This window comes from Xenopus laevis, chromosome 5S, assembly GCF_017654675.1.
Source record: "Xenopus laevis strain J_2021 chromosome 5S, Xenopus_laevis_v10.1, whole genome shotgun sequence".
Lineage (NCBI taxonomy): Eukaryota > Metazoa > Chordata > Amphibia > Anura > Pipidae > Xenopus > Xenopus laevis.
The window spans coordinates 60,874,840-60,899,278 of NC_054380.1; the positions used below are offsets into that span (position 1 = coordinate 60,874,840).

At 37.7% G+C, this 24,439-nt stretch overlaps 1 pseudogene; it reads left to right on the top strand.

Moving 5' to 3' along the window:
* LOC108717418 overlaps window positions 1-24,439 on the top strand; it is a 111,943-nt pseudogene that overhangs the window by 42,649 nt on the left and 44,855 nt on the right.

Sequence of the window (24,439 nt, forward strand, 5' to 3'; positions counted from 1 at the left end):
AAAATCACATGATGTTGTAGGTCACATTTATATTAAAATATAGAAGAACTTTCACAAATTTTCAAGCACCACTGTAGGTTCGACTGAATGAGCTTGTGTCAAAAAATGTGTGTGTGGGGGATTTTAGTTTCCTTTAAACCATTATTACAATCCATTTATTCTGCCATCTGTCCTGATTGCTGACATGGCCCATGTCTTTTCAAGGTACAGAATCCAGTAAGGCTGAGGATCCGACCACCACTCTGGTCCGTGTACCTGCACTCAGGCTGAAGCTGCACATTTCAGTGCAGATGAATGGAGCCACAGAAGAGATCCGCTTAACTCAGACAGCAAAAAAAACAAAAAACGCAGCCGAGCCAAATATTCATATGCCCTCAGGCAAAAACCACAACAGAATTAACAATTTATATAAATTACAGTAAAATGTAAATTCTTTTATTACTGGAACGTTTTGTGATATAGAATTATGTGTTGCCCTTCAATAAGCCTAACTACTGTATCTTCTGTCATGTCATGCCTCAGCCTCTGTAGTTGTACAGTCTTTTAAACTCTTCTGTTGTATGGCTTGCTGATTATGGGAGCTAACTTTTCCTAGAAAGCTTTTGAATCTTTATTAAAGAGGGAATATCGTTAAAATCATGAAAGGAACACTCATGGCAATACATTTTGCATTTTTGTATTTAAATTATACTTTTTTTTATTGTGTACAGCTTTTTCCCCACAACCTCTGGCCAGCTCTTCATCAAAATTGACTGTATGACATTGTACAAGTATGACATTGACAAGTACATTGATAGGCTTCCTTCACCTGTTGCTTGCTCACCTTAGTTTTTCATCTATCAAGCTCCTAACGCTCAATAGGACTCTCCATTACACATGCAGAATTTTTAATTATTGCTTACTTCTTGTGCATACACTGGATCAGTATGTAATATTTATTTTATTTATAAATGTAGCATGAAATATATTTTGGAATGTTAAAATTATATAATTTAATTACCCTTTTATTCCCTTTTCAATAGTGCTAATGTTTCTTCAGGTAACTAGAACAAGGTGAGGCAGAGCACACTCTTATTTCTTTCATTGAGAAGGCCTGGTGCACAGTGTTGAGAGTATGGCAACCCCAATGTATCAATAAAGTAAAAATACACTGGCACTCAAGGCAAGTGAAATGCAGAGTTACTCCTTGCTGTTTATTTTTGTTTGCATAAAAATAAACAGCAAGGGGTAACCCTGCATTTCACTTGCCTTGAGTGCCAGTGTATTTTTACTTTATTAATGTTTCTTCAGGCACATAAAGTGAAAAAGACTGCACCACAGTCAAAATAGTATGCTTATATTAACATGTTACATGTTTTTTTTCCATTTACCATTTATCTCTTGTTGGCTGTAAAATAACTATACATTCGACTCTTCCCCTTTGCGTCTGCAGTTTTTATTTGTGGAAGAAAGCCAAAATGTAACACTATTTTATTGTCCTAGCATAGAGGAATATATTCAGCATGCCGCATTGAATTTTACTCTATATTTTGACACAATGTTTTGACATCAAATATTTGACAATATTATGAAATTAGCAATACTGTGGGCTACTGAATATTTGGTTTGGAAAGCTGTATGCTATGCACTCTACTATTCGTATGTTATGAGCCTATAAGACTGTTTATACAGGACTGCACTAGGCTTTACAGATATGGCAGATTCTTTGTAATTGGTCTGATAATTGTAATTGCACTGATAATTGATTTCTGGTAATATAGTTTTACATGGACAAAAAGGAGTAAGGTGTTTGACGTGGTGTCATTGTAAGAGTTTTACATTGCATTATTGCAAATGGTAAATTGTTACTTTACTATTCATGTAAAGCGGAAATGTTAAAACTATTTTATCCTCGCCTGATGACCAGGCAGCTGTCCAAAACCTGATGTTTTTGTGCCCTGCAAAATACTACACTAGTTAGAATCCACAATATGGAATTTGGAAATCGTTTTTTTTATTTGAAAAACATATATTTTCTCTGTTTTCTTTTAGCAATAATGGGATACTTTTTACTAGATATATGACCCAGATATTGCCTTGCTACACCCCCCCCCCCCCACACACACACACGCATTTATGATAAACAGGGGCTTGTAATACAAAGCCTAAGCAAATGTAAAAATGATAAATCATTACAACATTTATATTATATAAAGTTGACCGGTTCTTAGAGTGCCATTGTATGTTTACTTAACTTTTCAGCCAATATAATATTTTGGAAACATTTTTTTAAAATGTAACATTAATTCCGTACGTGTGTCCAGAAAAGATTATTTAAATGTTTTTCTGTTTCAGGAGTTCAGATTGCTAAATATTCTGAGCTGTCATTTACAACACCCCTTTGAGATGTTGCTTTCACCCTCATGAACATATGGTGGCATGTTGTGCCTTTGGATAAAACCAGCCAATAGTTGTATATATTTATAATTACAGAGTTATGTATAGCCAAGAACTTACAATAATGTAGTTGACCATGGAGGGACATTTCTGTACATGGAGCTGAATAAAAGTAACATAGTAAGAACTTCAGTTCACCCTTAGTAAAATGATCTAATAAATGTTTTGTAGTTGTCTAAATGTACCCCAGCTAAATTAAAGCTCCCATCTGCTTTGGTGTATGTGGAAGGCAAGGATCATACTTATGACTGCATTTATTTCCAGTGTACAATACTTTTTTAATTTACCTTTTTATTCAGCAGCAGCTCTCCAGTTGCAAATTCAAAAAAAATTACCCTAGCAACTATACATTGAAAAGAGAGAGGCAGAATAGAAAGATGAGTATTAAAAAGTAGCAATAACAATGCATTTGTAGCCTTACAGGTGAACCACTCCTTTAAATCCCACAATAATTATACTTATTTCAGATGTATTTTTAGAGCTAGCTAAACTGCAAACCAAACACATCCTAAGACAATTGACAAGTTGAGGATGAAATTGTGGAATACAGAGAGGTTGTTCAAAAGAAGGGACTTCTGATAATGAAGTCAAATGAGTAGAATAATCATACCATTCATGGCTTTTAACATTTTACTTCAGAGCACTAACATTTTTAGATTTATAAATAAATGCTTGACATCTTGCATACAATAATGGCTTTTACAGGAACATAACTCTTATGAAACATACAATAGCTGCTGCTGCTTCCATGAGAGGGCTCAAAACTTCTCCCCGGATGTTCCGTTTCTGACATCCAATGGAGTAATCCTTAAAGATAATGGAGGTTGGGAATCAAATGCCAAGTGTCTACACTGTCACTGTGTGACCTGGTTCTGGAAAACAGACTGGGTAAAAGTAGAGGTAATGTAATGTGGGGTATAGAAAAGAAAATAAAGAAAAAAAAATAAAAGTTGACAGGTTATGTTTTCTGTAAGAATTGGAGATCGAGAGATAATGTGATGAAACTAAAAATATGAGTCTACTGTTGAAAGGGTGAAGAATAATTAGAAAAATAGTAACAAGGTAATACTTTAATGTTTTTTCTGACCTCTGTCCCTCCTATCTGTCAGTTGCACATATATGTTTTTATTTTACACAGGGCTCTGACTAGCCTACCAAACTCTGGGATCATTGGTTGCTCACCACTACATTTAAGATCTTTACATATTTATGCATTCTGGTATTCTGTAGTTTTACACTATTACAAAGTATACATCGATAACTATACCTATCACAAAGTATAGCACCTCAAAATGTGACACTTATTTGGATTTTATTTGTACTACAGTCTTTAGAAGCTTAAATCAGCAAATGGTATGTAGATAATGTAGCCATTGCAGCCTACATTGGAGCACACTAGTACCAGATCGCATTGTTTGCTGATCTTTAATTGGTTTGAGTTTAGTTTCTTAAGGTAAGTAAATGTTTTGTGGTTTCTATAATAAAAACTCGGTACATAATATTTCCTCACACCAAAAAAAAAGAAAAAATTTATACTTACCGAAATTTTCCTTTTCTTTAGTCCGGAAGGCAGCACAGATACTAATGGGTTAAGTCCCTCACCATCCCTGTAGCACAGGAAAAAAACACAATCATGAATAATTAATCAGCCTACAATTACCCACCTCAGTACCTCCTTCCCCAGTGTTATATACAAGCCAATGAAAAAAACAAGCCAAAACACTATAGAATGCTTATAATTTTATTCAGGGAGGGAAAGAATGTGCTGCCTTCCGGACTAAAGAAAAAGAAAATTTCGGTAAGTATAAATTTTTTCTTTTCCTTAGTCCTCCAGGCAGCACAGATACTAATGGGATCTAGCAAGCTAGTATAACCAGGGTGGGTTTAAGGATCTTGAAGTACTGCCTCTAGGACCCTGCTGCCAAAGGCTGCATCATTCAAGGCTGCTAAGTCAAGCCAGTAGAATCTTGTAAATGTAGAAATGCTGCTCCATGTGGCTGCTTTACAGATTTCTTCCAAACTCAAGGCTGACTTTTCTGCCCAAGACGTAGCAACTGCTCTTGTTGAATGAGCTCTTAATTGATCAGGAGCATCTTTTCCTAAAGAAGTATAGGCCAAAGAAATCGTATTCTTCACCCAGGCTGCAATAGTGGATTTTGCAACCTTGTTTCCTTTCGACTTCCCCATAAAGGAAATAAAAAGATGTTCCGAGTCTCTGAAGCTTTTTGTTCTCTCGATATAAATAGACAGACATCTTCTTACATCTAGCTTATTAAGCTCTTCTTCCTCCACAGTAGCTGCCAGTGCTTGCAACTCTCCTACCCTTCTGGCAGATGTTATTGCAACTAGAAACGCCGTCTTCCATGCCAAAAGCTTTTGACTAATAGAATCCAAGGGCTCAAAAGGATGTTTGCATAATGCTGACAATACCAAATTGAGATCCCATGCTGCCACAGGAATTTTTACTGATGGCCTCAACCTCATCATTCCTTTAATAAAACGCTTGATCAAAGGATCTGAAGTTAAAACTCTAGAAGTAATAGCTGAGATGGCTGCTAAATGGACCTTTAAAGTAGCCGGCTTCAACCCTTTGTCAAATCCGTCCTGCAGAAATTGTAAGATCCCTGCCACCGGACAAGTCATAGACTGAAAATATCTCTGGACACACCAAGAACTGAAGATCTTCCAAACTTTATTGTAAACTTTAGAAGTGGACTGTTTACGAGAATGTAGCAGTGTTTGTACAACTTCCTGAGAGAGGCCTTGATTAATTAACAAGTCCTTGTCAAATTCCATGCTGCCAGTTTCCATCTGGATGGATTTGGATGACACATTTGGCCTTGTACTAACAGATCTCTCCTCTGTGGCAGTATCCAATACGTCCCCTTGGATAGAACCATCAGGTCCGTGAACCAAACTCTCCTTGGCCAAAAGGGTGCTATCAAAATGATTGATGCCTGTTCGTGCTTGATCTTCTTCACTACTCTCTGTATCATGGCCAGAGGTGGAAAAATGTAGGCTTTCTTGAAATTCCATGGAAAAGACATTGCATCCAGGAAGTTTGGGTTCTCCAGTCTTGACAAGGAACAAAATTTGCCCACCTTCTTGTTGTGCTTGGTCGCCATCAGGTCTATCTGAGGCATTCCCCACCTCTTGACAATATCCAGAAACACTTGCTGATTCAGTTCCCATTCTTTTTGGTCTATGATCTCCCTGCTGAGATGATCTGCAAGACAGTTCTCGGACCCCTTTATGTAAACTGCTTTGATCAACTTCAAATTCTCTTCCACCCAGAACATCAACTTCTGGCATTCCCTCATTAGTAAAGGAGCTCTCGTTCCCCCTTGGCGATTTATGTAAGATACTGTTGTCGTGTTTCTGATTGGACCATCACTTCCTGGTTCTTCAGACCATCTTGAAACTCTTCAACGCCAGGCGAACTGCCCTGAGCTCTCTGAAATTTGAAGATTGACTCCTTTCCCAGGATGACCACTTCCCTTGGACTACCTTGCTTCCAAGGTGAGCACCCCAACCTAATGCGGATGCATCCGTTGTTATTAATTGATATTTCGGAAGATGAAAGGGCATTCCAATTCTCAAGTTGTCCGGATTTATCCACCATTTCAGAGATTTCTTCAGGGATACTGACAGTCTCATGAAATGATCTAGAGATTGTATCGACTTGTCCCAACTCCACAGAATTTCCTTCTGCAACTTCCTCATATGAACTCTTACCCAAGGTACTGCTTCTATAGAAGCAGTCATCAGACCTAACAATCTCATGGCCTGATGAATTGGCATTTTCCGATATTGCAGAAACTCCTACACTAATGACATTATTGTTGTTATCTTCTCTGGAGGAAGAAAGGTTCTCATCTGTAACGTATCTAACTGTAGTCCCAGAAATTTTATTGAAGTGGAAGGCTGCAGCATCGATTTTTCTAAATTGATTATCCACCCATGCGACTCCAGAATATTCAATGCTTTCTTCAAGTGGTGATTCATCTGCTCCAGACTCTCGGCTTTTAGCAGCCAATCGTCTAAATATGGAACCACGAAGACACCTTGCTCCCTCAGTGCTGCTGCTAGAACCACAATCACCTTGGTAAATATTCTCGGAGCTGAAGTTATCCCAAATGGTAAGGCTCTGAATTGGAAATGATGAATCTTGCCTTTTTCCCAAACTGCCACGCGTAGATACTTCCTGCTGAGAGGATGAATGGGTATATGAAGGTACGCGTCCTTTAGATCTATCGTAACTAGCAGATCTCCTTGTTGTAGGATATTTATTGCGGATTTGATGGTTTCCATTCGGAACTTTTCTTTCCTTACAAACTGGTTGAGAAACTTCAGATCCACCACTAATCTGAAAGAGCCGTTTTGTTTGGGAACCAAGAAATCTGTTGAGTAGACACCCATCTTTATTTCCTCTTGAGGAACTGGTTCCAACACTTTCTTTACTAGAAATTGTCTTATTGCCATTAAAATAGCTTCTTGTTTTATTGGGTCTTGTCTTTTTGTTATGCAAAATTTGTGCAAAGGTTTTTCCTGAAATGCTATGCGATAACCATCTTTTATTATATTCAACACCCATGCGTCGGAAGTTGTTTGTTGCCAGATGGGGAAAAATAAAGTCAGTCTCCCCCCAACTTCCTCTTGACTTCTGGCGTCAGAAATTAGGTGATTTAATCTGACTGGAGTCTTTCTTCTGACTAAATTCCTTTGCTGGAAACTTGGACTTAAAGACTCTGTTCCGGAACTTGTCTCTATTTTCTCCGTCTCTGAAAGGTCTCCTGCCTCTAGAAGACTGTGGAGAGAATCTTCTTGTAGAGGAGCGAAAAAACTGTTTCTTTTGAGCCTTAGGCCTGTCTTGTGGAAGTGTCTTCCCTTTTCCTGTTACTAGGCTTTCTAGCAATTTGTCCAAAGAAGAACCAAATAGTTTTCCAGGTTCAAAGGGCATTGAGATAAGCTTATTCTTTGAAGCTAGATCAGCCGTCCAAGCCTTTAGCCATAGAGCTCTTCTACCTGATGTAGATAGAGACATGGTTCTTGCTCCCAACTTAAAAGACTCCACCGCCACATCACATAAATAATCTGTAGCTAGCTTTATCGGGTAAAGCATATCCAGGAGATCATCTCTGGAAGTTCCTGTATCAATATCCTCTTCTAAATCATTTAACCAGCATTTTAATGATCTGGAAACAGAAATGGCCGCCAATGACGGTTTACACACATTGGCCCCAGCTAAATAAGACCTTCTTAGGGCACATTCCGCTCTTTTATCCATAGGATCTTTTAATGCACTCTCTTCAACTGGAATTGTAGTGCGTTTAGATAATCTGGCAACTGCCGTGTCAACTTTCGGGGGCTCTTCCCACTCCGCTACCTCTGATGACTCAAAGGGAAACATCTGTTTGAATCTTTTATTCATTTCCGGCTTTTTTCCTGGATTTTTCCATTCATCAGAAAAAATCTGTTTCAAAGAATCATGTATTGGAAAACAAATTTGTTTCTTTTCAGAAAAGAAAGGTAAAGCCGATCTATTCCCAGACTCAGTTGTCACCGATTTTGGGCAAACCATTTTCCTGACTTCTTTCAGTAGTCTAGGCATCTTTTCCACATTAAATAAATACATATCTTTATTTTTAGTGGTTGAAGTAGAAGAGGAAAGTTCAGAAGAACTTATTTCACCCAATTCAGTCTCTGATTCAGACTCACTAACAGCTCTGGAATGACTGGGCACTGATCTTGACTTGTGAAAAGCTCCAATTGACTTTTCCATAACATCTTTAAACCAAGACATAAATTCATCCGTTCTATCTTGGCTGGGGTTGGTACAGGCCTGGCAGCTGTTTGATGCCCATCCCTCAGGAATTGGTTGATCACAGCCTGAGCAAATCCTATGCCTGCTCTTTCTTTTTCTTTTGCCTTCTGACATCTAACAAAACACAAAAGAAAACAGGGATAAACAAGATGTCCAATCAGCAAAGCAGCCATAACCAACCCTGCTGCTACAAGATAAATACCTTAGCAGCCTTTGAAAACAGACTGGCAGCCCTTAGCCACAGTACTGCAACAAATGAGGCACAATACCACAGTTCCTGCAAGTTTAAATACCTTACCAGCATCAGAAAAAAATGCCTCCTTCTCCTTTTAAATCTGAGCCGCATCTCTCCCAACACATGTGTCTCACCGCCATTAGTGATGATGTCATCCTCCTGTGCATGCTTCTGTGCTGTGCACCCAGAGTTAGGGAGAAGAGAATAAATGGCTGCATCTTCATTTCCAGTCTGCCAAGCATCGCCTGCAGCCCTGAAAAGCTTTGTTTGTCATGCCTAAGGGAACCTTCCCCTGGGGAACTCACCCTCAGGTAGTTCCCCATGCGGCCATCAGACACCTCAGTGCCTGGATCTTCGCCTACACGGCCTCTAGGACTTGTGCAATGGTATGGCGCAGGAAAAAGAACACTGGGGAAGGAGGTACTGAGGTGGGTAATTGTAGGCTGATTAATTATTCATGATTGTGTTTTTTTCCTGTGCTACAGGGATGGTGAGGGACTTAACCCATTAGTATCTGTGCTGCCTGGAGGACTAAGGAAAGTGCATTTTCATTCTTTAACACCATGAAATTGAAATAACCATTCAAATCAGCACCACAGAAATGGTAATAGGTAAATTTCCCATGATTACACAAGTGCACTTATTACTCATTGTTAAATTCTGGTTGCTCTATCTAACTACATCACATTTTTTTCTAATATAACACTAAAGGGAACATGTTTCTGTGCATTCTGAATTTTCTGTATTGTTACACATTTTGGGAAAAATGCATGACTCATCTCTCCGTTTCTGACTAACAAACTGCAGTTTTATATTACTGAAACAGTATCAAGCACAAAAGTGTTAGTCAATACATTTCTCACTAAAACAATATTACTATTACAAAATTGCTTCTGAAATTGTGCGGAGATTCTTTACAAATATTTCCAAAAAATTTCACACATAATCTAACTGAAATGAATGCGAAAAGAAGCACTGCAAAGATCTGTGGGCAGTGGTAGTGAATTTTTGCAAAACCCGCACTAGAGTTTCACCACCCCAACAAAACACACATTTTTGTTCCAGTAACAACACCATTATTTTGCACCCCTTGTTGTCCACATCAACCAGTCAGAGTCATCCTCCATATAAGAAGCTGTCGGGGAGCTGTGTTTGGACTACATTTTCAGCATGTTTGTTGCACTACCTCACAATATATGGCTAAAACCGCCTAATTTTTCCATAGTTTCGCAAATTTTCCCATGGTCTCAGTGCAACAAAACAGGGGGGTTTCTCTCATCATTAGTTAGTATTTAATAAAACTCCAAGTGGTTCCCCCCACAAGAGGGATAAAATCATTAACATATGTTCATATGACTTGAGAAATTAAAAACAATGTGGTATAAAATATCAACTTTATTTTTTCAGTTTCCCAAGTTGAAGCTGGAGCGGTACAATCGTCCAGCAATATAGGTACTCTTAATAACGTTGAAATGCTTGGCCTGCAAAAATCTCCCATATCATCTGCAGATTGGTTTGCTAGTGCTTCAAGATTCTCTATGATAATGCTCCAAGTTAAGCAAAAGCTGGATTCTGTCTTAGTCATACTGCTGGTGTTGAAGCATCTGTTTCTGGCCAGTCATTTGTCCAAGTGGTAATTCACATATAAAAAATATTACACAGGAAAATAATGTATATGTACTTTTTTATTTTATACAAAAAAACTTTGTGTATCAAAATATTAAGTGTGATATTTAGAAGAAGGAAATGTGAAGGAAAAAGGGAAAATTGTTTCATACTTACCGTAATTTTCCTGGTCCTCTCCATGTCAACACTTTCCAGGATGGTCCCTCCCTCTCCTAATATAGAACCCACCCACCAATTTAATAAATTCTAGACACCTACCACTCTTCTGGCATCCAGTTACAAGTTCTTACCCTTATCCCCGGAGTCATAGGGTGGGAATGATCTTGACATGGAGAGGACCAGGAAAGGAAAAATTATGGTAAGTATGAAACAATTTTCCTTGTTCCCTAGTCCTCTCCATGTCAATACTTTACAGGACATAACAAGTTAACCATCCCAGGGTGGGATTGACCACAATCCAAGATCATATGATGCAGAAACTTTAATGTGCGGAAGAAGTAGACATCAGTATTTTGGAGCCAAAAAGGGAGTGCTCTGCGGTTCTCACATCCAACTTATAATGAGAAATAAACATTCAGGGTGTAGACCAAGATGCTGCCCCACAGATCACTTCCAACAGAACCCCCGCTTAGGCCGCCTACGAGGCTGCTTGCCCACTGGTTGAGTGTGCTTTGATGCCCGCTGGTTCTGGTAAATCTGAGGAAGAATAGGCCCTTTTGATTACCCATCTTATCCAGCGAGAGAGTGTCAGGGTTGAAGCAGCTTTCCCTTTTCTGGAGCCTGAGGAAAGAACAAATATTATATCTGATTTTATGATCAAATCTTCAGCCTTGTTCATTCTTCCAGGCAGATATACCACTGTAAAGTCCCGTAAGGTTGCCTCTGCCCAACTGAAAATCTGTTCCACCTCGGACAAGAGAAGAGAACTTTCTGTTCCTCCTTGTCTTCTTATATATGAGACTACTGTAATGTTGTCGCATCTTATCTTCAGTCTCGTGCCTTTGTGCTGATCTTGAAAGAACAGGCATGGAGGATGGACCTTAGTTCATCAGTTATCAGTTAATACTGATAAAAAGCTGGCCACATGAAATCAGTTTTTTTATTTGTAAATAAATATGAAACCCTTTTTCCATTATAGACAATTTTTAAATACATAAATGTACAGCAAACTGTTGTATAATCTAAGGAATTAATACTTATTCAGGACACTCTGTTGGAGATTTTCTAAAGGGTAAAGAGGCCGTCGCTAGTGACAATTCACCAGAAATCTCATCTGCAGGGACACCGCTAGCAAAAGAGACCGTCGCTATCGCAGTTTCGTGCAGTATCGTCACATTTTCGCTCAGACGAACAGTCGTTACTCCGCAAATTCACTAAAGTGCGAATTTTACAGAACGTTACCTCTTTAGCCAGGGTTTCCGTCGCCGCCTTAGACCAGGTGAACTGATAAAACGAAGCTACATCCTCCTCAATCTTATGTCAGTGACAGCATATCCTGTATGCCTGAAAGTCATAAAAGTTGTAAAAAAACGCTGGCATCTTTTCATATTTTAAAGCTGGGTTGCCTTCAAAGTCCTAACTATTAAGATTTTTATTGTTAACATTTTTTTAACCAATTTGAGGGGCATGCCACATTTGTTTTAAGATGGGCTCATGTCTAAGGCATTAGAGGATCTCTTTAGTCTTTATATTGCTACCTTGGACATGTGTAATAATAAGTGGCCACTTCAAGCATTTTAACCAACATCTCTAATAAAGATGTCTATACGATCTATATGTACACGCCCTATCGAAATTGACCTAAGCATAAGAGCACCAACAAAGTTTCGCCAAGCTTGAGCTGATGAATTAATGCTAGCGAAACTTCGTCATCGTTCGGCTGCTGAGACGCAAATTTGCATTTTAGTTTAGAATGGTGGTAATGAATTTACGTCTGCCATAGTGACGTGTAGTGTGGTGGAGCGTTGTGGCGAAAATTCGCCCTTTAATGAATTTGCCCCTCTGTTGGTTTTTATAAGAAAAATGCATACATGTTGTATAAAAGCATAAAGCCACTTTGGGTCAAAAATAAATATTTTTAAGAAATATTTGAACTGCAGAATGTTATTTTGTTCTCTGAGTACAAATTTACTTTAGATGTAATTCATTTTAATTTTAAAGAGCATTGGCTGAGCTCTCAGCATGCATTTCTTTTTCTGGCTGAGCAATGCAGATCCACGCCATGTCCCAGCTAAATACAACTGAATCGTTTCCTCTTGCATGCAGGCACATGGAGCGGAGGTTGCCTGAACATGTCTGAAAGCAGCTGAACCAATGTTCCCTTGGCTTAAAGGGGATCTCCATCCAAAAACTGATTTATACATAAAGAAAGAAAATGTTGTACAATCCAATTAGGGTCAGCATGGATAAAAAGAGTAGATTCCCTTTCTCCCCAGGGACTGAATGAAAGTTTCAGTCTAAGATGTTTTCTATAGATTTTTTGTATCTTCTGAATGCTATTTTGTAACAACGTTTTTAAATGATATATTTATTATTACATTTTTCATATAAGGAAATATAAGGACTGCTTTTTCAATCCAGATTGTTTGTAAACTTTTATATGAATACATGTCAAACTACATGGGACTTTATTTTGATTACACGGTGAAGATGGGGTTAATGAATCACGTGTTAGTATCACATGGGTTTTGAAGCATTTAAATTGTATTGTGTTCACTAATGTGTGTTGCACCTGAGGAAGGGGTTGGACCCCGAAAGCTTGTGCTTTCAATACTTCTGCAAATAAATGTGCTAAAGGCATTGCCTAGCTTCTTCCCTACTTTGGATTGTTACACTGCCTATCTTAGCTGATGGTTTTACTGATCAGGGCCTGATTTACATAGTGGGCGCCTCTAGGCCCGCTGCCATTCGTCACCCCCATCCCCTCCCTTTTATTCACACACATTTTCATCATCGGTATCGGAGCAATGGGGATTAGTACACAGGTAATTTTAAAAGCTATTGTATCTCCTGCACATCCCCAGTGTTTCTGAACCAATGTGGGTGTGGTTGGGCAGCATGCCGTCCCCTAAAATTCTGCTGCCCTAGGCCAGGGCCTTGGTGGCCTTTCCACAAATACGGGCCTGTTATTGATAAAAGGTGAATTTGGGACATCTCTCAAAAGTCCATCCTTTATAACAACAGAGGTAAAAACAGTACCTGAGGAAGGATCACTCGGTCTGAAGCATGTCGTGCATTTCTGAATAAAGGGATTACAGAGCAAAGAAAATGGTTCTCCAGAGTTATATTTAAGATTTGCAAAAACAGCAATGGTTTGGGGTGAATGAACCTAATTTCTAACATCCATATGTTTTTATTTGTCATGCTTAAGACCTGTCTAACTCCCAACCCAAGTCCTTATGATTTAGTAAATATGATTTTTCTGTGATTATGACCCTTTAACTTTATATATTTGTTCTAAAGGCAAAGCATCTTGTTAAGTGTCTTTGTTTCTTAATTTAGAGCACAGGAACTGTTTTAATTCACAATGGAACATTATGACTAAAATGTATAGTTATTCTAATGTTTTAATTAATAATAATCATCTTCATTTGATGGCAGATAGCTTTGCACACATAAATAATTCTGAGGCTATTGACATTGCTTTACTTTTAATTAACCCATAGCATTTCACTCCTGTCACAGTATCTTTAGGGAAACAATGCCTTCTTTTGTTTCTGCACCATGTGATGGATCTAGATTTGGCGCTAAAATACAAAAACATTAATAACAGATGACTAACACTGGCCCTGATATTGTTTTAACCTGTAGATTTTCTCCAACTTTTGAATTATTTATTGTATTAATATTTCCGTTAATACCTCCACATTATTTGTTTAATCAGCATCTTACATTCTCAGTTTACTAAAGCAGAAGAACGCTATCAAGGTTAAGTAGTATTGTTAAAAAATGCTGCTGCCTGTTAGAAAATACCTACTGCTTTTGTCAATGTTGCAACTGAATGGACCTTGGCAACTATTCAGCTGGAGGAAGTATTTATTTTAATGAAATATTTTCCTGTATCTGACTACCTATGGTGTTTGGAGGGTGCTGAAAACAGTACCTCAACAACTGCTAACACAACTGAAAATTCATATATCTGGGATCTATGATCACATTCTAATGCATCTTCAATAAAACACAACACTGCATTGTAACCAGCTCTCCAGTGGAATTATTATTTGTACCCTGAAGTTTATGTGGACTTGGTGAACCCCACCACTGTATGATTGAGCGATTAACACAACTACACTAAGGAGATATCCAATTTGTGTTTGAATCTTGTAATTTTCTTTTCCTTTCTAGCTTTCCTTTCTTCTTTTTTTTCTCCACTGGAATACTTTAGTGCTACAGAATTCCCACATTACTGCAGTTGCAAGGGGGTCATTGCACCGTACCTGCTGCAATTATGTCTTGACTCACCAAAATTAATGCAACTGTGCAGGCATTTAGTTGCATATCAGATTTTTTCCATGTGAGTGATCTGTTTTTGCCATGCGAGTTTTCTGTATTTGTTAGGGGCCAGAGCACTGCTCCTATTGACACTATTGACAACTACTTCCTGATCAAGAGGTGGCACTAGATTCCGGACAGAAGGCAGGATGGATTGAGTGATGCCAAGTGCAACTATGCAGGGTGCAATGAGTGCATTTTGATTCCAGTAAATTTAGAAAAATGGGACACACACAACTCTCAACAAAAGTATGGGAGCATAACTGCATTTGAGGTCGTAATTAAACCCTCAAGTAACTTTTCCTATATGTATGAACTATTTTCAGTGTTTCAAATTTACTACTCCTACTGCTTCTGACACTAAAAAAAGTGTAGAAGACAACTGAAGAAATGTGAAGGAAATCTTGAAACAATATAGCAAAAGCCAAAGGACCAAAAAGATTTACTTTCAATAGCAATTAACATTATACATAAATTTAAGGTTGGTACATTGTTTAATTGGTATTTGAAAGTTGCTTAGCATTACACTTTATCTTTTTCTTTACACAAAAATCAGTTTTTGGATGGAGATCCCCTTTTAAGGAGTTTAACATTTATGCAAATTACTTTGTGGGGATTAACTAAACCTAACTAACTAAATAAATCAGCCACAAAGGAAACTTTTTTTTTAAATGTATTATCCATTTTGGAAGATGTTTTTTGCCTTCATGATCTTTAAGGGTTTCTTTCAAGCTGTTTGATGCTGATTTTCTTTTGAAAACTTGAAAAATTAGAGGGTTTTTGGGTGACAGTTTGAAAAAGTCACACGATTCAAATTGTCGCCAGATTTTGTTGAGACTTTTCCTTCACGTACAATTTTTGTTCTGATGTTTTAGTTAAGCTAAATCATGGTTGAGAGTTAGGTCAAATTTTTATTTTTAAAATAATCAGAACAATTCAAGTTTTAATAAATATCCCCTAAATGCTTACTAGAGGAAAAACAACCCTATTGGATTTTTGTGGAGGCCTATTTATTAAAGGTTGAATTCTAGTGTTTTTAGAGGTTTTTGAAACCACGACTAAACTCACATTCTCTTAAACCACAAATGCCATGGAATTTATAAAAGTATCTGATTATCAAAACTACAAATGAAAGAAAGAGCTGACCGATGCTCTAAAAAATCGGACAAATCTTAGCAAAATAAATCCAGAAAAGGTGAAATCTAAAAGGTGAACTGATTAAAAGTGTAAATATAAAATTATATGAGGCTACGGATACTGTATTTGTACTTTATTGTGAAAACGAATAAAAATTTTAAGTTACAAAAAAAAAAGTGTAAATATAAGATCAGAGCAACTCCCAGTGACTTCTAAAAGACCTTGACAACATTTTCTTGGCAAAGTTTAGCATTCGAGGTTTTTTTGGTGGTTTTTGCACTTAAATCTCAAATTTTATAGCTTTTAAGAAATATAGGAAAACACAATTCATGGAAAAAATCGTAAACATGTATAGCCTGTACTTTAGGGGTATTTGAGATAATTAAAATATGACCAGCTCCAACACTCGCAACTGATTTTATCGATGAATCCTGCAGTTCATTAATCTAAACATATAGTCACTAAGTAAATATAGATAAAGTAATAGCCATGGCTTAGAATGGCCCTGTAAAACGAGAGCGGAATTGAAAAAAAGAATCACCAGGATACATTTTAATGATCAGCAGGCATTTTCTAATGGCATATTTTTTCTTGTGATAGTGGTGCTCTAAGAGACTCTGACATGTTTTTTTCCATTGTGTACAAAGACTTTTTGATGTATGTGTAGAGTTCTGTTACACTCATTCCGCCACTGGAAGTTTTATGTTCAGGATTGTCTAATGCAGTCTTTGTGACAGGTGTTCTGAATGTGTAATCTTTGTACAGGTGCATTCTTTGTGTGGGTGTAATACTGGGAATTCTGCCGACTGCAGCCATCTCTATAGAAATCCTCAAACAGTGTTATTGAATGCAGTCACAATAGTGTGGTTATTTAAACAAAGGTGCTAAGGGTAGCCAACAGAAATAAACACTTGGAATGAAAAATGATAATGGGAACTTAAAGGAACTCATTTCATTCCCTGTAATAGAAATTATGATACTTTTTAAAAAATATATTCTGTTCCAGAATAATGATATGGAGTCCAGGTGTATGGTTTTCTTTTGTTTTTGTTTTATTTCTTTGTTTTTAAATACATTTAAATCTTGAGATTTACCTGAGATATACTGTTCTGCAGTGCTTTTGTTATTACTTATTAGAACTTTGGAAGTGTCTTTAAAGGGAAACTATCGCAAAAATGAAAATTGAATATAAGCTTCAGCATACTCAAATAATAACAATAAATACAATCAATTAAAAGTGCTGTACTGTTTCGGAAATAATCAAGTTTATCTTCACTATTCCTCTCTCAGCATCTGTTTCTCTTCATGAAGGAGTTGGGTGTCAGATATTCATTGACAGTCAGAATCAATATATATTATAGGGGGGCTCTTTTTGCCTAGAACAGTGATCCCCAACCAGTGACTTGTGAGCAACCCCTTGAAAGTTGCTCCCAGTGGCCTCAAGTCAGGTGCTTATTTTTGGATTCCTGCTTTGGAGGCAGGTTTTGGTTGCACAGGTGGCTTTCAAATAACCAATCAAACACATTAATTGGCACCACCTGGAAGTTTTTCCATGCTTGCATTGCTCCCCAACTCTTTTTACATTTGAATGTGGCTAACGAGTAAAAACGGCTGGGGGACCCCTGGCCTAGAAGATGTATTAGAGCTCGCTCTAGTAAAATAACCAGAAATCCAGTCTCTCTACATACAGAATTTGTGCAAAAGGCAGTTATTTTGTTAGATTTTATTTGTACTGGAATCAGTTATTCGAATGAACTCTGATACATCTGCTAGGAAAGGAAGCCCTCCCCATAAGATATATTGGATATACAGTAACTGTCAATGAATATCTGACACCCATCTGCTGCATGAAACAGGTGCTGAGAGGGGGATAGTGAATATGACCTTGATTATTTCAGAATCAATGCAGAATATTTAAATGATTTTATTTACAAAGTTTCTTATTTCAGTATGCTGAAGCTTATATTAAATTTTCATTTTAGCAATAGTTCCCCTTTAAGATGCAAAGTAAGTCAATATCATGATGGCAAAAATTAGCTTGAAATATTTTTTTTCCACTTTGTTTACAGTTTATAAATGATTTTGATTTCATGGAGACTTCACCACTAGATCTCCATCAAAAACTCGTTCTCCAAGAAATGTTTTGTATATTAACAAGTATTTATAAAGCGCTATTATATAGTGCAATGCAGTACAATTGAAGAGTATAAACGTAAGACATGCAAATACTCTTCACCAGAGTTGGTAAAGAGGGCCTGCTGACTTCCATTTTGCCAGCATACAAGACAATGTTGCTTTAAATGAACTTGATTTTTTCATGTCATTGTGCTGTGGAGGTGTTTCCAAAAAAAACTATCCTTAATCGTTTTAAGTTCAATTCTACTTCCAAACCAGTGCAGAGTCATTCTGGCTGAGCCCAAGATCCCACACTGGTACAGGGTGATTTTGGCTGCATCTCCATTCTTAAATCAGATCAGAATCAGAATCGCAGATTCTGAAGCAGCAGAGCCAGCCAGCCAAACTGGGAGTTGCATTTCAGCCAATATAACGGTCATGACATTGCGACATGAAGTTTTGGGTGAGCATACATGCAGAACAAGTGTATCTGGTCAGTCTCACTGAAGACTGGAACTCTAAACACTGCAATTGTTCTGCAAACTTTTAAGTAGGGCATCCCAGAGGCACCTTTGTATATTGTTGATTGATATTTTCATACAACTATTTCAGATACAATCTGCATGGCTGAATGTTATACTTGCATGTATTTCTTTAAGCAGAAAAAGATAGGATACAAATAACCCCATTACACCTCCAGTGCCCAAATCTTAATTTGATGAGGCATAAACTCTGTAGTGTTGTCTCCCACCCATTATTACAAAGAGTCCATATTACACATTATTGTCATAGTATAACTATTGGAGGAGAATGTGTCAGCTTTAAAATGGTCTGCTTTTTACCTTTTTTCTCTGTTCTGCTACTCATTAATTTTTAAACTTTAAAATTTACAAAACTCAGCATCTGTGAGGAAAAAATTTGTTGATTTCATTGCTCCGAAAGTGACATTTTAGATTAGGCTAAATCATAGTTTTGCAAAAAATGCAGCTTTTCCATGACTCACAAGCAATTTTTCACTCATTTAGGATGCTGAAATCAATTTGGCATGGAATAGCAGTACTTGACATAAATGATATTTATTTAAATTGAGCAGCTAAGGTTTCATGCACAAACAAACTAAAGCTGGCCATAAATTATAAGATTCACTTGTCTGGCAAGATCGCCAAATGAGCTGAAAGGGTTGGATTTTAATTGCAGCTATGCCAACTGTCATCAACCACATCAACACACAGATATGGTACTTTGTTACGAATTCTGCCCTATCAACATAGCCCAATATTCAGCCAGGTATTGATTGGGTAGACCTGTAGGAGGGTCCCATACTGTACATGTGCAACTGATCCAATTGTTTGTCCTATGGGCCAATGATCAGATCATAAGTGCAGCTATGCTGGCTGTTGGATCGAGGTGTATTAACACCGACATGTGGACAGGAAATTTGATCCTGCCTGACGAACATCTACTCGATATTCAGCAAGATATTGATCGAGTAGGCCTGTAGGAGGGCTCAAAATCAGTCTGAAAGGGCCAATTCACCAGCTTAAATCTGCCCATGTATGGCCACCTTTAAGGAACAGTAATATCAAAAAATTAAAGTGTTTTAAAGTAATAAAAATATAATGCAGTGTTGCCCTGCACTGGTAAAACTGCTGTGTTTGCTTCAGAAACACTACTTATTGTTTATATAAATAAGCTGCTGTGTAGCAATGGAGGCAGTCATTTAAAGGAGAAAAGGCTCAGGTTATACAGCAGATAAGCTCTGTAGAACATAATGATGTTATTTATTATCCACTATTTTTTTTTTTCTTATAACTTGTTTTTTATTGTAGATGACAAAGTGTAATCACATTGAATTTTTATACATGTTGTCATAAAGTTGAGAGTATAGTAAATGTGATTTTGAAAACATAGCATATCAATAACATTTGAAGAACATTTTAAACAATCAGCTCAGTCATGGCTTGTAGCATTGGGGTTGGGTAGGACCTGTGGGGATTAGGTCAGATAGGAGGTTAGTAGTCTGTTAGTTAGATGACTTCTGGGAGGCGCAGTATCGGGTCTTGATAGTTCCAGTTGTAATGTTGCTAGATATTGGGATATTGGGATGATTCCATGACCAAAGGATGATTCTTGAGAACTTCCATATCATACCAAGAGGTGTAGATTGTGAGGCATTTGATGTGTTGTGGGAGTTGTGCTATGTAGGTAGACCAGGTGTTGAAGAATTTTGATGTGTTATGTTCTTTCCTGGTTATGGTTTCTAGCCAGTCCATATGGAAAATATGGTGTAGTTTTTGTTTCACCAACGTCATTGATGGAGGGTCAGCGTGTAAACCAATGTTGCAGTATCGTTTTCCTGGCAGCTGCTGCCAGTCTGCCCATGAGGTGTTTTTCAGTTTTCGTGATTTCTGGAAACGAATCAAGTGTACTGAACAGAGCCCATGTTATGTGTAGTTGGAGCAGTTTCCCTATCATCTGTGCACCATATGAAGTGACTTCTTTCCAAAAAGATTGCATTAAGGGACAAGACCACATGGTATGTATCAAATCCGCTTCAGGGGCATGGCATTTTAAACATACGTCTGAAGAGAGGCTACCCATCTTAAATCGTCTGAGTTGGGTAAGATATGAGTTGTGGAGATTTTGCAATGACATATCCTGAAACCTGCTCGCCGGAAGAAATGTCATAATTTTGGTATGTTGTTTCAAGATGTCTATTTCTGCAGCATTGGGTATCTCCTTAATCTACTTGAAATTAGGTTTATCATTGTTATCTATGTCTGGAAGTGGCTTAATGGTTTGGTAAATGTGCGAAGTTGTGAGTTTCTTACTTTTGTTCTTCCAGAGTTGGTTTAATAAGTTATTTTTGTCAGTGTTTGTTAGGAGTTTGATTGTAGTGTTCGCAAAGTGAATGATCTGTAGCCTTAGATATAAGTGGGCATGAGTAAATGGAAATTTAAAGGAGAAGGAAAGCTACGGAGGCATTTTATTGCCAATAGATTAGCTGTAAATACTGCAAGCTACAATGCTATATTTATTCTGTAGAATGTTTTACCATACCTGAGTAAAAATCTCTAGAAACTCTCTGTTTGTTTAGGATAGGAGCTGCAGTATTAATGTGGTGTGACATCACTTCCTGCCTGAGTCTCTCCCTGCTCTGGGCTCAGATTACATTAAAGAAGGGAGGGGGGGGGGGAAGAGGAGAAAACTGAGCATGCTCTTGCCCAGGGCAATGAGGTTTAAGTTGAAGGCAGGAAGTCTGATACAGAAGCCCATGTGTACACAATAGAAGGAAAGAAATGCAGCGTTCCTTTTGACAGGGGACTCAGAGCAGCACTACTTTGGGGGTTTACTGGTATATTTAGATGGACCTTTCTGATAATGCTTACTTAGTTTTAACCTTTCCTTCTCCTTTAAAGAGAGTACTGAGTAATTGTTGTCTAGTATGTAGTGTATGTTCCGCAGGCCGTGCCATGCATTATACGTGTCTAAGAATAATGGATTATTTCTAACATGTGTTGGAATGTTTTGTACGGGCGTATGTAATAGACAGTTAAGAGAGTGGTTGTCAGTGCGATATTGGTCTAAAGAGAGTGTTGTGTATAAATCTCTATTCAGAATTCAGTCTCCTGCATATCAAAGAAGGGCTGCTTCGTTGTAGGCCTTAAAGTTAGGGAAATTGAGTCCACCTAGGGTTTTAGGCTGTTGCAGTTTAAAGTTCTCAATATTCGATTCAATCGTTTCAGGTCAGTCGGTTTAATATAGTATGGCAGCCTCTGTATTGGGTATAGAAGTTTGGGAAATAAAATAATTTTAACAAAATGTATTCTGCCTAGAAAGGAAAGATTAACGTGTTTCCATTGTTGCGTTTCTTGTTGTATATTATCAATTATGTTTAGGGAGTATAGATCTTTATGGTGTGAGGGAATTCGGATTCCTAAGTATTTAATGCTTTGTTTCGTTTTTTTGAAGGGGAAATGTGGAAGCCAATCCGTATTTTCTGTATGGTGTAGTTGGAGAGTTTCTGATTTGTCTAAATTGATTTTAAATCCTGCTTTTTTGCCAAACCTATGAATGATCTGTAAGAGAGCAGGTATTTCCATTTTTGGCTGGTTGACATCATCAGCAAAAGCCGTCACTTTAAGAATTGTTTGGCCTATTTGTATCCCCTGTAGTTGTTGGCATTTCAATATATGTCGTAGTAACGGGTCGATTGCTATATTGAAGAAAAGAGCCGATAATGGACAGCCTTGGCGTGTCCCTCTACTAACTGCAAATCTGTCTGAATTAGCGTTATTAACCGTTATAAATGTGGTGGGCGAGTGGTATAATGTTTTATATAGATTGAAGGTCTGAATGCCAAAATGTTAAAATTCAAGCAATCTACGTAAATGTGCATGTGATATCCTATCAAAAGCTTTGTCTGCATCTAGGTTAATTAACATTCCGTGTTTTCTTTTTTCCAGGTTACTATGAAAGACTGCTGTTATGATTTTTCGAAGCGCTTGAACTGAGTGACGGTGTTTGATGAATCCTACTTGGTGTTCGGTAAATATTGAGGGAAGTATTTGTTGTAATCTATCCGCCATTATTTTAGTCAGTATCTTGAGGTCCTGATTAAGTAATGATATTGGTCTGTGTGAAGTGGGGTCTGTTAGGTCTCTACCTTCCTTGGGAATCAATATGATTCTAGCTACGTTGGCTTCATGCCATAGGGGTGTGCCTTGTAAGGTATCATTATAGAGTTTAGACAAAATAGGTGTTATATCTGGTGAGAGATGTTTGAAGAATTCCACCGACAGGCCGTCTGGCCCCGGTGTCTTTCCATTTTTTAATTGTGTGATCGTGTGTGATATTTCTTTTTCTGTTATAGGTGCATCTACAATCTCACGATCTTAGACTGTCAATTTATGGAGACCCGCTTCCTGTAGAAATTTTACGCCATCGTGTGGGTCGTCAGGGGAGGATTCGTAAAATTTCTTAAAATGTTTGGCCATTATGTCTCTAATTTGTGTGGTATCATGTGTCCATCCATTTGATGTTTTTATCTTCTGTATATATGTGTTGCGATTCCTTTTTTTTAGCTATTTGTGCCAGTAATTTCCCTGATTTGTTGCCATATCTGTAGAATTTGTTTGTGGTGTGACTAATTAATTTGTGTGCTTTTTCAGTCAATAAAATATCAAAAAAGATCCTTCGTTTCTTTGTATTTATATTTGTCTTCTTGGGAATTCGTTCTTTTAAAAGTTGTATAGTGTTTGGTTACTTGTTTTAGTAAGAAGTTATATTTCTCGTTATAGTGTTTCCTCTGTCTGATTAAGTATGAGATAACCTGTCCTCTTAGTACTGGTTTAGCCGCCGCCCATAGTAGTTGCGGGTTGTCCCAGTGATCAATATTGTCATCTATGTAATTAGCCCAACTTGTTTTCAAAAAGGTTTGGAAGTCTTCGCTAGTGCCCAGATAAGCCGGGAATCTCCAGTTAAAGGAATTGGGTTGGGGTGTGGGTAACTTTAAAGTAATTGAGATTAGTGTGTGATCTGTCTATATTGTTGATGTTAGCTGATAATAACGTTGGTAATAGCGATTGTGATAAGAACAAATAATCTATTCTGGAGTGTGTGCCATGGACTCCAGAGTAAAATGTATAATCCTTAGTTGTAGGGAATGTATGTCTGTATGTGTCACATAACTGCAGAGTGTTACATGTTACACGTACAGGTTTTGCTCTGTTGCGTGAATGTGCAGTAGGCTTGCCTGATTTGTCCATGAAATCATCCCAAACAGCATTGAAGTCTCCTCCCAATACGAGATTTGCGGCCTCCCAGGAAGTTATTTTCTGCAACACATCTGTGAAAAAAGATTTGTTATTATCATCAGGTGCATAAATATTCACTATCGTGTATTTGGTACAAGAAATGTCTATGTCTAATATTAGGTAACGGCCATTCTTATCTTTGGAAGTTCATAAAATAGTACATTGTAAGTTTTTGTTACTTAGTATCGCTACCCCTCATGATTTGGTTTTATAAGAAGCATCTAGTGTAGTCTGTATCCATTTATCATTTAATGTTCGGGTATCCGTTCGTTTCCAATGGGTTTCCTGTAAGAGTACGATTTGGGTTTTTTCTCTTTGTAGTCTATCTAGTACTTTGCGTCTTTTAAGCAGAGAGTTGAGACCTCCCACATTCCACGAGATTATTTTAAACTGACCGAAGGGGCTTTGGAACCTGTCATATGTGTGGGTTGTATAATCTAACCTATTCCCTTTCGCAAATGGTCAATTTGTAAGATATGTGTATGCATTGGGAGCGGTCTGTCCCAGCGAGCAAACCGAGTCCCTGGACTATAAGTCATGTAGGGTTGTTTCGTCCCTAGAATGTAAGCCATATAGGACGGAATGAGCTGATATAAACAATAACTATTTAACTTGTAAAGCAGCAGAGTAATCAAAAAAGAATAAAAGAACATTAAAAATCAAACATTTCACATCATGCCCTTCATAATAGCGTCCAACTTTGGTACGTCACTCATTTCGAGGAGCCTGGGTTTAAAGACAGTGGAGATATAGTCCCTT